A 13280-nucleotide genomic window follows, 5' to 3' on the forward strand; every position below is an offset into this window, starting at 1 on the left:
CAACCTTGAACCTGCCCTGGGCAGGCTCCCACCAAGCAGCCCAGAAACCCCAGCCTGCCGGGGCCACACCAGATCTCCCCGGGGCCCCCTGGCCCCACACCCCCGTGGGTCTCTCCCGTCTCTCTCTCCACCTGGCTTTCCTTCTCTCCAGACCCTCTGCCTCCCTCCCTCTTTTCCTCCCTCCTTCTCTCCCTGCCTGGAGTGGCCCTGAAATGAAGCCGAAGTGTCCTCTTTAGCAATTTAAATGCATTAAATGTTTTTCCAGCAGAAGTGGGGGTACCTTCTCTTTCCTTCTCCAAAATAGACAACAAAAGCCACCAAAAAGAAATAATTGGTTCTTTCCTCCTGCTGCCCTCCCGCCAGGGCCCTTGGGGGCCTGTCATCATGCGAACTAATCCCATCAGCTTGGCAGGAGGCGCTTCATGCCTGGAGCCTGCACATCTGGGTCCCCGAGGCCTCCGCTGGGACCGGGCAGCCTCGACCCCTCCCGAGTGCCCTCCTCCAGGTGGGCTCCTTTGTGATCTTGAAGCTCCAGGTGGTGGTCCTGCAGGTGGGGGGGAGAGGGAAGAGCCGCCGCTGCTGAGCCCACCGCCTCGTCCTTACCTCTGCAGCCCTGCACGGGGGTGTGTCCTAGTCATTCTCTAGGTGGGACCGTGGGCTCTGAGGGGCTAGGGACACAGCCAAAGCCACCTGCAGTGTGTAGCAAAGCCAAGGCTTGAACCTCTGTGCAGAGAAGAATCAGAAGCAGAGTGATGGATGAGGATCCTAACTTAGGTGTCTCCTCTGCCAGGTGTGGCTCTGGCTGGGTGCCGGCTTCCAGAATGTTCCATTTGGCCAACCCCACCTTGCAGGTGAGGCCCAGAAGGGGGAAGAGCCTTGCCAGGTCACTCAGCAGGTAGCAGGCCCGGAGCAGAGCTTGTATAAGGAGTTGCCCAAACGTATCTGCTGAGTGCCCAGGGTGGCCCAGAACCAGGTGAACCCAGAGCCGCGGGCCATGTGCCATAGGGACGGACAGAACTTTCAGAGCCCAGTCCCCCCGATGTGCTTGGTGGACTGGAGGGGGCTCAGAGGCATGAGGTCTTGCAGGCCTTGGATGCAGGCAGACGCAAGTATGGACCCATATCTGAGCCCACCCTCCACCCCCTGACCACCGTGGCCTTGGCCAAGCTCTGTCCTGAGCTATACAGTGGGATGGTGACCCCACCGCTGGCACAGAGGCAGCCGCGCTGCTCATCCCTTGGGGACATCAGTTGGAGTGGCAGGCCCTGGGGACACATAGTCCCCCAGGCACCAGGCACCCCAGGCCCGTTCCCACGCCATGGTCTTCAAGGTCTTTGCACGTGCTGTTCCCTCTACCCGGAAAACTCTGCCCTCCTGTCCCTTCTTTGCCTACCCCTAAATGCCACTCCACCATCCCCCTGCCACCACGAGTCTGATACCTGGCCCTCAGCTGGGCTCTTGCCTCACTTCTTGCTGTTCCCTTTGCTCCGAGGACACCTGTCCTCTTGGCAAGTGTCTCCTCCTGATTCAAACATCACCTCTTCCATGAAGCCGTCCTGACTTCCTCCTTCTCCCCCCGCTGGACTGTGTAGACGTCCAGGAAGACACTCGTGACTGCGGCCCCATGGAGGCTATGTGTCTTTCTCTGCCAAGGGAAGGGACTCCTTGAGGGTGGGTACAGTGGCTGATGGAGCCTGGCACGAGGAGCCCTTTCTCAAATAGGGGGCATCCTCACCCTGACACAGCAGTGCTGCCTGACAGGGGAGACTTCTCCCAGCCAAGGAAAATGCTGTCTTTCTCCACCCTCCTGCTCCGTCTCGTCAATCCCTAGTGAGGGGACAGGAGAACCAGCTGTTTCCTGGTTGACCACTGGGCAAGGCCGGTGCTTTCCCGTGGGGTAGAGAATTCTGACTGTGGGCAGAGGGGAGAGAAAACTGTCAAAACAGGCTGAGGCAGGAGGCAAAAGAGTGATAAGCTGGGAGCGAGAGTGGAAGGAGAGATAGAAGAGTTCCAAGAGCAGAGAGAAAAAGGAGCTGGGGGACTGGACCACATGGGGCCATGGAATTCTTTAGGGTTACCTTAGGCTATTGGTAAAACCCAGGAGTTCCACTGCCCAGATGCACTTCAGCCTGCCCTGCACCGAATGTGTCTGCCTGGACCAGCGGGCGGTGGGTGTCATCACACGTGTCCCTATTGGGGTTAATAACCCACCGCCCTCTAGTCCAGGCCAATGGACGACTACAAAGTCGAACCCTCCCCGCTTCCTGGCCGGGAGCACAGACGCTAGAAACCTCTTCCTGCCTCTGCCAGAGCGCCACTGCCTGCAGCTCGCAGTGCGCACGTTGGGGTTTGCGTCTCAGCGCCAGACTGTCCTCTAAATGCACCTTCCAAGCTGTGTGATCACCCCAAGATCAGTCCCTTGAAAGGACGCCCTGCTCCTCTAAGGCTCCCACACCCACCTGCCAGTTAGCTTCGGCGGAGGTCTGCCGAGAAAGCGGATCAGACGTGATGAAAGGCTGGAGGACAATGAGGGCTCATTGTGCCTCCTCGCTAGGGCTGTTCTGCTCCCGAGAAGAGCGGGTATGTCATCTGGCTGCTTCGCTGGAAGCCTTCTGCACTTTTAAGACGAGCTTTTCCTGGGACCTGCCATCCGGAATGAAGGAAGAGGGTGGGCAGAACTGCTGGGATTGGGGGGCAGCCACACAGGCGCCAGCTCCGTCATCAATCGATGCACAGCCCCCTGCTCAGCGTGGGGTGGGGGGTGGCAGGGAGATGCGCAGGCTTTGCAGCCTGACTCCGTCAAGCTTATAGCCCCACCTAACATCTGGGTGACCTTGGGCAAGTGACTCCAGCAGTCAGAGCTTCAAGCGGCCTCATCTGCCACGCAAGGCTCAGAACGCCAATACGGTGGGGGGCAGACGACCCAGTAAGAGGAGGGGGCAGCAGAAGGGCCTGGGGCCTAGCAGAGGCTCAGGGAACGGTGGCAGCTGTGCGTAGGGGCCACACTCTAGCCAGGTGGGATCAGCTGGCCCGACCAGGAGTGAGTCCCAGATATGACTCTTGCTCTTGATATAAGCTCGTGAGCTGGGGTCGGTCCCTTGACGTCTGAAAAGCAGAACTGTTGGTGCCGTGCAGGGCTAGTGCGTGTACAGGGTCTCAGGAGATGATATGGGCAAAGATGGGTTGCAAACTGTAAAGTGAGCTGCAAATGTCCCAGACAGTTGCTGGCAATGATCTGTATGGTCCAGGGTGGCACCGGCGGTAAGATATGCTTTGTGCTGGTGTCTGATTGCTCCGTGGGCTCTCCTGGAGGCATGGCCCGTGGCGAAGAGGCGGCACTGTGCCCATGGATGGTCTGGGCTGTGTGATCTTGCATGAGGGGCTCACCCTCTCTGTGCCTCAGCTGCAACATGGTAAAGCTGTCACATTTGACTTAATAGCAGTACAGAGCCTTGCCCTTAGCGAGTGCCTGACAGGTGTGCTTTAACGGCCATCATTCCAGGACATAAGGCATCTCCTCCTGGGTGCCTTGGGTCTCCATTGCCCAGTTTAAGATTCAGAGCCCCTCCAGCCCAGTCCCCGCACTTCCACCAATGTCTTTGTTCTGAAAAGCACCTGTCATCATACACCGTCCAGCTGATTAGCCGAGCATGACCTGCAGCAGCCCCTTCAGATACAGCCCAACCCCTTCCTGGTCCCTCCTGCTTCCGCAGCACTCCCGCTGGGAGCCAAGCCCGCCTTGCTTCTAAGGTGGAAGAGGAAGAAATTTTCCTCTGCCTTTTTATGTTTTTTCTGGCTGGTCTAAGATTTAAATTGATGGGAGACAGATTAGCAGGAGAAAATCGAACAGAGCTTCAAGAACGTGTACCCAGAGGGGAGCCAAGAAAAGCAGCTCCCCTCAAAGGTCGCCACCCTCACCTTAAATGCCATCTCCAGCTATGGATTCTGGGGGTAGTGCTTCGGGGCACCAAAGAGGAGGGAGCAAGGTACGTGGACAGAGGAAAGCAAGGGTGGGAAAAACAAGAGCTGGTGTGTCCTGCAGAGATGACCGGCCGTGGACCGGACTCTGAGGTCTGGTCCTGCCTGGGCTCCCGTCACACTGGCCCCTGTTCTTGCAGCTGTCTCTGTGGGGCTCTATTTCGGGCACAGGCCCTTTATCTCGGTGCTTTCGGCGGCTAAGACGTAAAAAGAACGACTTCCCTGAGTCTTCTGGTTTTAAAAAACAGTCAGCCTAAATTCATCCTGATGCCAAAGGGACACATTTGAGGATAGAAATTTTGCTCCCTACCCTTCCAAGTCTCCAAACCCCCCTGACAGGGGGCACAAGCTGAGCGCGGTCCCCAGGCCTAGGACTTGGCGTGACCTGGCCCCGTGGTCATTGTGTCAACCTGAGTCCCAGGGGCCAGCTGGACCCCCAAGGGATAGGTTCCGGAGACCCCACTCTCCCCGCTGCCCACCACCTAACCGCGAGCTGCAGTTATGCCAAGGACCCGCCAGCGTGGGATTCCTTCCCTCCACACCCCCTGCCCCCCATTTAAATCTATATCCCTGAGCATGCATATCAGCCTCTGCCAGCTGCAGTCACACAAGGCCATAGGCTGGTCCCTGTGCCATCAGACACCTCTCTGCTTTGTCCAGGCTGTCCCCTCCCCCCCGGAACACCTCTCCCCTTGGCACCTGTTAGCATCTCCCTCCTTTCTCAAGGGCAGCCATAGGAACGGACCTTCCGGTGGGACCAGCGGGACCCCCAGCGCTTTCTTCACCTTCTAGGTTAATGCTTCTGCCCTGTCCTCAGACTGTGGTCCCCCCAAGGCAGGGCTGGGGGCTCAGCCCCTCCCTGGTTCACCAAGGCCACAGGGCCTGGCCAGATGTCCATGGAGAACAGAACACCGCAAGAAGGGACAGCTAGCACACAGGATGAACTGGAGGCCAAGGAACAGCCTTGCCGAGGAAGTGAGGTTTAAGCTGAGACAGGGGAAGGCAGGGAACAGTATCCCAGGCAGAGGGAACAGTAGGTGCAGAGACCTGGGCGGGGGATGGGGGGTGGGGAGGGGGTGGCCTCAGCTCACTGGCCTTGACCAGGAGTCTCCAACAGGTGGGGCTTGATCGCCCTGGGAAGCAGGTCTCCTGTGTCACATAGTTGCAGGGACAGAGATACAGAGCAACTCGCGGAAGGTCCCACAGCAGAGGCAGAGGGGGCACAGATGCAGGCTGGGGCCATCCCGTGCTATTTCTACTCCAAGGCACGGCCTGCATGGTATTTGCATGTGGAGCTGGCAAATGGTCCAGCAGGGGGCCTGGCCCTTCTCGGGAGGGTGCAGGTGTCTGCAGGTGCCAGGCTGGCCTTGGTGCAGCGCCTGCGGGGCCGTCCCAGGAAATGGAGCACTCAGCATCCATTACTCCCCGACCTGCTGGCGCCGCTTTGCTGCAGTGAACACATTTGGAACTGAGTATTTCCTCAAAGAGCTGCCGGCAGCCCCAGAGGAGCCGGGAGGCTCAATTTCTGCCTCACTCCGCGGAGCCGCGTTTCTGCAGTCAGAAGCCTTCCGGGATCTGATGATTTTTTAATGCATTTATAGTCGAATTGAATTTCAGGCTCTGGGGGAGCTCCTGGGAGCGCCGGTCCAGGACCAGAGAGCCCTGTTGCAAGAGCAGGGCTCTCACCTCTGCCTTCGCCTACTGCCAGTGCAGCCTGAGAACAGTCCCCCATGGTTTAGGGAACTTCAGGGGACAGAATCCCATCCCCTGCAAGAGTTGGTCGTGGAGGACCAGCAGTTGGGCTCCCTGTTTTCAAATCCCAGCCCTGCTGTTTACCAGCCCTCCAACTCCAGGGGAACTAATTCACCCCTCTGAGCCTCAGCCTTCTCATCTGCAAAATGGGCTAAATGATGCAGGTTTTTGTTGGTGAGGAGTGGGTGAAGTAAGCCACGGGCGCTGCTCAGCACGGGGCAGGCGTGGCATCCAGGGAGCATCCAGAAGCATCAGCTGCTGTGATGTTGTTCTAAGTTACACAAGTAATATGGGAACTCACCTGCCATCCAGTGGCCCACAGGCCGAGGATAAGTTCCAGCCCCGGGGCCTCTCCCGCCTACCCCATCCACTTCTTCCAGGGCCTCATGCCTGCTTCCTCGGTGAACCACACGCACGCCTCTTCCCGGCAGCCCTCCATCTTTGCACCTGCTGTTCCCTCCGCTCCTTCCCCCTCGGTGGTCCCCCCTCCCCCACCCCAGGGCCAGCACCCCGTCTCCTCAGCCTCAGTGCCACCTCTCAGGGCCTCCCTGACCCCCCTGCCCCATTCTCGGCTTCTCTGCGAAGCACCCACCATGACCCCCGGCTCCGCCTCTCACATGACGTCAGCAGGCTTCTCGGGAAGCAGGGCTAGTCGCCGGCAACCCCCCCCTTAATTAAAAAAGTTGCACATGCGCATGATTATGTATCATGCACATGCAAATCTTATGGAAACGGGTACAAGGCAGAATAAAAGCCGCCTCCGCGCCCATTCCCCCCGCACAGACCCTCTCCCGTGAGCCGACGGCTGTGCTCCGCTTCCCTTTATAACTTTAAATAATACACTTCCACCTCTTTCTCATCGACTTCGCCCGCTCTGTGTGGCTCCGGCTCCGCAAGGCTGCCTCCTTCGCCCACGCTCCCCGCTCTGAGCCTCTCCACCTCTGATGGGTATTTGCTTCTCAGCCTCGGCTCCCCTGACTCCGTGATTTGCAGTGTAGACCTCTGTGCTGTCCTGGCCCCGCCATGGCCTCCGGACTCAGGCCTCCTCTGCCTGTGTCCTCCCATCAAACCAGCACCCTGGGGGAGCTTGTCGGCCAGGACTCTCCCTTCCTAAGAACTTCCGACACACACCGACTGCACCTACGGTCAAGCCCAGACTCTGCCATGGCTTCCAGAGCCACACAGCTTGGCCCTGGGGGCGCTCGCCCTCCGTGGCCCTCTCCCTACCCTCTGCAGACCCCCAGCCCAGCCTCACTGGCTCTCTCCCAATTCCTCGAGCCTGGCCCTGCACCTGTTCCTCTGCCGGCTCCTTCTTGCCACACTTCTAGTTTTATAACCCACTCCCAGGGGCCCCTGCCTGTCCTTCGGGGAGGGGGGGTCCCCACTGGACGCTCTCCACCCAACGGCCCTGGGCAGTTCTTGGCCGTCCTGGTGTTTCTCTCCTGTGTTGCTGGGCTTCCTCTCTGACCCCTCCCCTCCCCCCACCCACCAAGGGAGGACGACCTTGGCCGCCACCCCAGCACATCTGGCCCGCCGGCAGCGTGAGCTGAACCAAGGAGCAAAAATGTCAACCTCAGGTTCTCAAGTTGCCAAGTTGCGGGCTCCTGCCGGCCTTGAGGGGTGAACCACCCCTCCTCTCTGCACCCCCCACCCCGCCGCCTCCCCCCTACCATGAGGGCTGCTCTGCTGGCGCTGGTGGGGAGAAGATAGAACAAACAAGAGCCATTCATCTCTGCTTTGTCAATGGACCGGGTTTAGAGCCGGGGATGAATAACCAGGGCTTATGAAGTGATGCTACCAGGTGCTATTCCCCAGGAGCCAGGAGATGTGACCGCGCATGCGGACTGGGGGGTGGGAGCCCCACTCTAGAAAACATGGCCTCTGGGGGGGAGAGCCTGGCTTCGGGTCTCAGCTGCTCCCAGGGTCTTGGCCGCCCAGCCCCTGTCCACGCCGCCTGCTCACCTCAACCCACCTGTGCAGAGAGCCTGGGCACAGGTGCGTGCAGGGGCACCCAGGGCGTGGGGTGAGCCAGCTGCCTTCCTCCTCTTCGGCACCCATCTCTGGTTTGCCTTCGTCCTGTGGACGGGCCGGTTTGTGCAGAGCCCGGTCCAAAGCCTCCTCCTTGCAAACTCTGCCGACCGCGCTCCTCATGGTCCCGCTTTTCTGACTGATCGGGGCGGGGGGGGGGGGGCTTGCCTCCTTCCTCCTCTGAGACTGATTTCTGCCCGAGTGAGCCTGCAGGTCCCTCTCCTTGCTGCCACGCTGAGCTTCGCCGGGGGTGGGGGTTTTGCCGTCATTAGTCCTGCTGCACACGTACCAGCCGGTTTGATGGGTAAGCGCGGGAAACACGCCTCCCGTCATCCTTTTCTCAACCCTCGACGCACTTCCTCTTTGTCCCCGTGCTCCCGGGAGCTGCTCCCGATGCTGGTGGATCTCGGGTTCAGACGTCCACATCCCCGGGCCCCTCCACTCACTCCTGCCTCTTTTTGTCTCCCTGGCTGGAGGTCCTTCCAGAACCCTTCCATTAACCCAGCTGGCGGACCCTTGCTGGTAAAGTCAGCGAACTTGAGTGTTTTGAAAACCCACCCACCCTCTCCGGCCTTCCTTCCTGCTCATTACTCAGCATCACTCGGGACCTGCGTGGGGACTCTGCCCCAGGGTTGTGGTTGCGGTGGCGGGGGGGTCAAAGATCCTGGTCACCAGCAGCTCTGGTTAACAAGAGACCAGCTCCAGCATTTGCTCACACCCAACCTGGGCTTCTCCAGGCTCCTCCAGGGAGACCCACACTCCTCTCACCTCTGGCCGAGGAGGTTTCATCTCCTCCAGCCCACAAGGGAGCCAGCCGGTGGTCCTAAAACCAAAACACCTCTGACTCAAACCCAGCCTACACCAAAATTGGGACTTGAACCCACAGGGGTTTTATTTATTTATTTATTTTTTATTTTTTACGGCTGCACCTGCACATGGAGGTTCCCAGGCTAGGGGTGCAATTGGAGCTGCAGCTGCCAGCCTACACCACAGCCACAGCCACAGCAACACGGGATTCAAGCCTCATCAGCAACCTACACCACAGGTCAAGGCAACACCGGATCCTTAACTCACTGAGCAAGGCCAGGGATTGAACCTGAGTCCTCATGGATACTAGTCAGGTTCCTAACCTCCTGAGCCACAACAGGAACTCCCCACGGTTTTTTAATTAGAATCACTCACCTGGAGCCTGGACTTAACTGAGGCTCAGGTTCTTTGTGTCTCAGCGCAGAAGGAGTTCAGCAAGGGACAAAGTGATAGGCAAGAAATCGACTTATTAAGATAGGAGGCTTGTGAGGGATACCAGCAGGCAGGCGAGGAGGCTCTGCCCTGGGAATCAGGTGTGGCTACATTCTTATAATCCAAGGAAAGTGGGGAGAGGGGAAAGCCACCTCCTCCCTCTGTCTTCAGGTCGAGCGAGGGCAGGCTGACACCATGAGCCCCTCCTTCGCATCGGGTAAGAGAGAATTCGACCCTATGAGGTTGAACAAGGACTGTCCTGGTGCTTAGTCGTTCAGCAGAAGGACGGTGACAGAGGCTAAAACGTGTTGAAGCCTCTCCGCTTTCCGTATAATGAGAGTCTCCTCCTCTGCACGGTCATCTTTCCCTTAAACGCCTCTCCTTGGTCCAAGGATCCTTGTCTCGCTGAACTTGAACTCAGCCCCCTTTTCTCTTTCACATAATGACCTGAGACAGAGCTTGTGCTTTTATTTCTGGTTTTAGAGTTAAGCAGGGCTGCTGTGTTCCACGACGTTCTGCTGGCTTTCTTGAGCAACTATTAACTTACAGTGGCCTCCCAGATTTCCCTCGGTTTCCCTCGTCTGTGGTCCCCCACTGGGCCTTCTACAGCTCCCTGGGGAACCATCCTACCAGTCCCTCCTCCTGGGCTTAATTCTTCTCTCCACCTGCCACCTGCCAGGGTGGGGGGCGGGGGCCAGAGTCCTGAGTCTCAGAGCTCAGCACGCTGTCCCAACAGGGTGCCCCAGCGACCTTTCTTGGCAAGTGGATTCACTATGTTTTTTGCTTCTTGCCCCTAAAGTAAATACTATGGCATTGCTTTCCTCCCTGGCTCCATCGGGAGACCTAGTCATTGATCAGGGATGCCCAGCTCACCTGCGCGCCCTGGCAGCTCTGGGGAGTGGGGCCCGGAGGGAACAACCAGAGGAGAGTGGATGTATTTGTTTTCTGAGGCCGTGGCCAGGTGTTGGCCTGGCAACCCCTGGCGGGGGTGACGTGTTGGCACCCTTGCTGGTTTGCTCACTGCCCCCTGGGGCTCTGGGGCAGGGTCCAGGGGGCCTCTTGCTGCCCCTCAGCTCTGTTACCAGGGCCTCAGCGACGTCTCCTGCCCAGAGGGCGAGGACCCCAATGGCATGTGACTCCAGCCAGCTGGCACCGCCTCTCAGCTCCAGCAGCGCCTGGGCTCAGAATGCCTGCTGCACAAGTAGGAAAATCCCTGTTCTCACCATGAGTGGGTCCACAGGGGGACAACGAGGTCCTCCCGGAAAAGTGCCCAAAGAGACGAGAGGCAAGGCAGGAAGCCCCGGCCCAGCACCTGAGGAGTCCCGCACTGCTCCCCAGGTTCATTCACGCCCCCCCAAGTCCGGTGCTCTTACCACTCACCCTGCAGAAGAGGAAACTGAGGTGCTCACGGTGGCAGGCGGGGGACAGAACTGCCAGGCCCAGACCCATCTATCAGCCTTCAACTCTGTTCACGGGAAAAAAAATCTACGTAAATGATATCTCACAGTGATGACGTAGGAGCCCTGAAGCCCACAGAAGGGACAGGGGGCCACCTGGAGCCACCTGGGGTGGGCTGTCCAAGGGGCCTGAGAGGCCGGGGAGGGGACCCACAAGGACAGGGTTTGGGGAGCGGCAAACAGCCGGTGGGAACGCAGCACGCAGGAGGAGAGGCAGGGGCTGGACCTGCGGCTTGGTCCTCAGGGCCCTGGGGGACAGAATCACCTGTGTGTCTAAAACATCACTCAGAGGACAGAAGGGAGGGTGACAGCAGTGTTATCTGCAGGGGCGGGGGGGGGCGCGATCCCGGGGTAGGTAGACCAGGGGGCCTCCCTGCTTCCTCCTGCCCCCTCTTCTCCACCCGTTTCTTCTTCCAGCACCCAGCTCTCCCCACCCTGTTTCCCAGGGGAACAGTCAGGTTGTAGAGGAAAGAGACGTCTGGCCAAGGGTCACCAGACTCTGGTTGAAAACGGACTTCCAACACGCCGTGAGATCTTTAGGAGTCCCTCGGCTTCTCGGAGCCGCCGCTCTCGCTTGTCTGAAAATGCAAACAACATCCCCGCCCCCAGGAGCTGTTGAGGACCTGAGAGGTGATACAGGAGCACAGAGCCTGTGAACAGGAGGCAGGCGGCTGCAGGCAGGTGGCTCATCAGGCCGCATTAGCATTCATTAATTCTAACATCCATATGGATGTCCCGCCCCAGGGAGAGAGGGGGCCCGGCCATCCCCTGCTGGCCTCTCCCATTGGCTGCGGCCCCGAGTTCAGGCCATCAGCATGCGGCTGTGATCCGCTGATTTGATTAACGTACCTTTGGCTCAGCGTCAGTCCACAGAGGGCGTGGGGGCTGGAGAGAAACCATCCTCAGGTTTGAGGAGAGCGGAGGATGCTAATGAAAATCATTGCCCTCCTGGCAGCCACTCCAGGTGAAGGGAGGGACCCACGGTGTCTAAATTCCTCCTTTCCCTGCTTTGCTCTCAATCAAGAATCGTTTCCAGTGCCTCGTGGGGCAGTCACCGCCTGGGCGAGGCAGACCTCTCCAACCACGCTGGCCCTTGGGGACCAGCAAGGCACTGAGCCTGCCTGCCTTTCCCAGCCGCTCTCTCAGCATCCTCGGGACCCCCCCCCCCTTCACTTCTATCTCGGCATCTCTGTCCTTCTCGGAAAGGCTGGTCAAGCTCTCTGACCAAAGCACCTGCCAGATGCCCGGGTCCAGGCGAGCTCCCCGGGGCTGGACAGAACTTTCCGAGATCCAAACTGGCCCAAGTCATTCCCTCCTACTGCAGACCCTTCCAGGGCCAAACCCACACCCTGCAGAGGCCTGTCTGATCTGCCCCCTGCAACCCCTGACCTCTGCAGGCCCCTCCCTGTCCAGGCTCAACCCTTGGCTCAGCACAGCCAGAGACCTGCTTCACCCCTCCGTGGCTTTGACCTCGCCGCTCCCTCCCCGCGCCCTCCCCCCTCATTCGCCTGGTCAGCTCCTATGAGTCTTTCAACACTCACCTCCTGCTTCAGTTGCCCAGGGAAGCACCTGCTGGGTTCCCCTGCCACCCTCCACCGCCGTCAGTCTTCGGGTCTGGGCTCCCTGGGCCGCCCGTGCCTCCCCTGTCTCCAGTTCATCTCTTATATGCTCACCCCTGCTTTGCGTCTCCCCCACCCCCCGCGGACTTGAGATCCCCCAGAAAGTGCCTGGCCCGCCGGCTTCCACGGCCCAGGGTCTGCTCAGCGAGGGGGCGCTGGCTCCTAAGACTTTGTGGGGCAGCAGAAACACACGGAGATACGAGCCTCCGCCCCTCACCAAGAGCCCTTGCGAGGCTGCAGACACAAGTCCCCAGCAGTTGTCACCTGAGGTCAGGGAGGGAGGACATGGCAGAGCCACAGGGGAGCCAGCACGTGGCCCCTGAGTTCTGGCGTCTTCCGGCAGCAGCGGCTCCGAGCTTGGCCCGGCCTTTACCCTCCCGCCCTCCCATCCCAGACGACACTAAGGTCACAAGACTCACCGTCTACTCCGCCTTCTAGAAATCTCCTCCTTAGGTGGAGCCCCCTCCCAGGGAGCTTCCTCCTCACTGTCCTCCTGGCACAGGCGGGCTCCCACCCCTCGTCACAGACATGCCAGCCACCCCGTGACCAGTTCCCAGCCCCCGTCTCTTGCTGAAGCTGCCCACCGGTGCAGGTGGCCTTCCTGCCCCCGGGGTACAGGCTTCCCTCAGGCAGGGCCTGACCCTGAGATCCTCCCCAGCCTGGGCTTCTCCTGCTCCCAGTGGAAAACTTCTTCCGCGAAGAAGTGGGTCCGAGTCTCGCCTCTGCCGCTCACAGGCCCGGTGAACCCCGGGAAGGGTCCACAGTTCTCCAGGGTTCAGGGCCGGAGCACCACGTGGGAGGCTGTGGGCAGCAGGCAGCCAACGGGAACCAAGGCCCAACTCTGGGCCTGCACATTTTGGGAGTTGGTGGGGGTGGCGTTTAAGCACCCACTGTGAACCAGGCCTTGCCTGGGAAGATGCCAGGGTCCCAAAGAGCCACATGCCCTCCCTGGGCATAGGATCCAGGGCAGGAGGCGGATGTGAGCTGCCCAAGGGGATGAGCCACTGCAAGGCTGCTCTGAGCCCACCAGGGAGGGGAGGAGGCTTCCCTGAGCTGGGGTCTAAAGGATGGACAAGCCTCAGCTCGGAGGAGAGGAGGGGAAAAAGAGGGAAGAGCGTTTCAGACCGAAGGAACAGCATGTGCAAAGGTCCTGGGGTGGAAAGGAACCCAAAGTGTACAGGAAGACAAAAACTCAGGACACAGGGCA

At 59.5% G+C, this 13280-nt stretch overlaps 1 protein-coding gene and 1 long non-coding RNA gene across 2 annotated transcripts in view; one reads left to right on the forward strand and one right to left on the reverse strand.

The window, feature by feature from the left end:
- Nucleotides 1-13280, forward strand: part of SHISAL1 (shisa like 1) — a 144109-nt gene that overhangs the window by 5516 nt on the left and 125313 nt on the right. The window lies entirely within an intron of this gene.
- Nucleotides 340-3631, reverse strand: LOC125130559 (uncharacterized). The gene is made up of 3 exons (XR_007135736.1): nucleotides 2460-3631; nucleotides 1440-1645; nucleotides 340-544 (listed from the first exon to the last, which is right to left on the reverse strand). It is a non-coding gene; the product is annotated as an uncharacterized LOC125130559 (long non-coding RNA).

The sequence above is a fragment of the Phacochoerus africanus genome, chromosome 7 (genome assembly GCF_016906955.1).
Source record: "Phacochoerus africanus isolate WHEZ1 chromosome 7, ROS_Pafr_v1, whole genome shotgun sequence".
Lineage (NCBI taxonomy): Eukaryota > Metazoa > Chordata > Mammalia > Artiodactyla > Suidae > Phacochoerus > Phacochoerus africanus.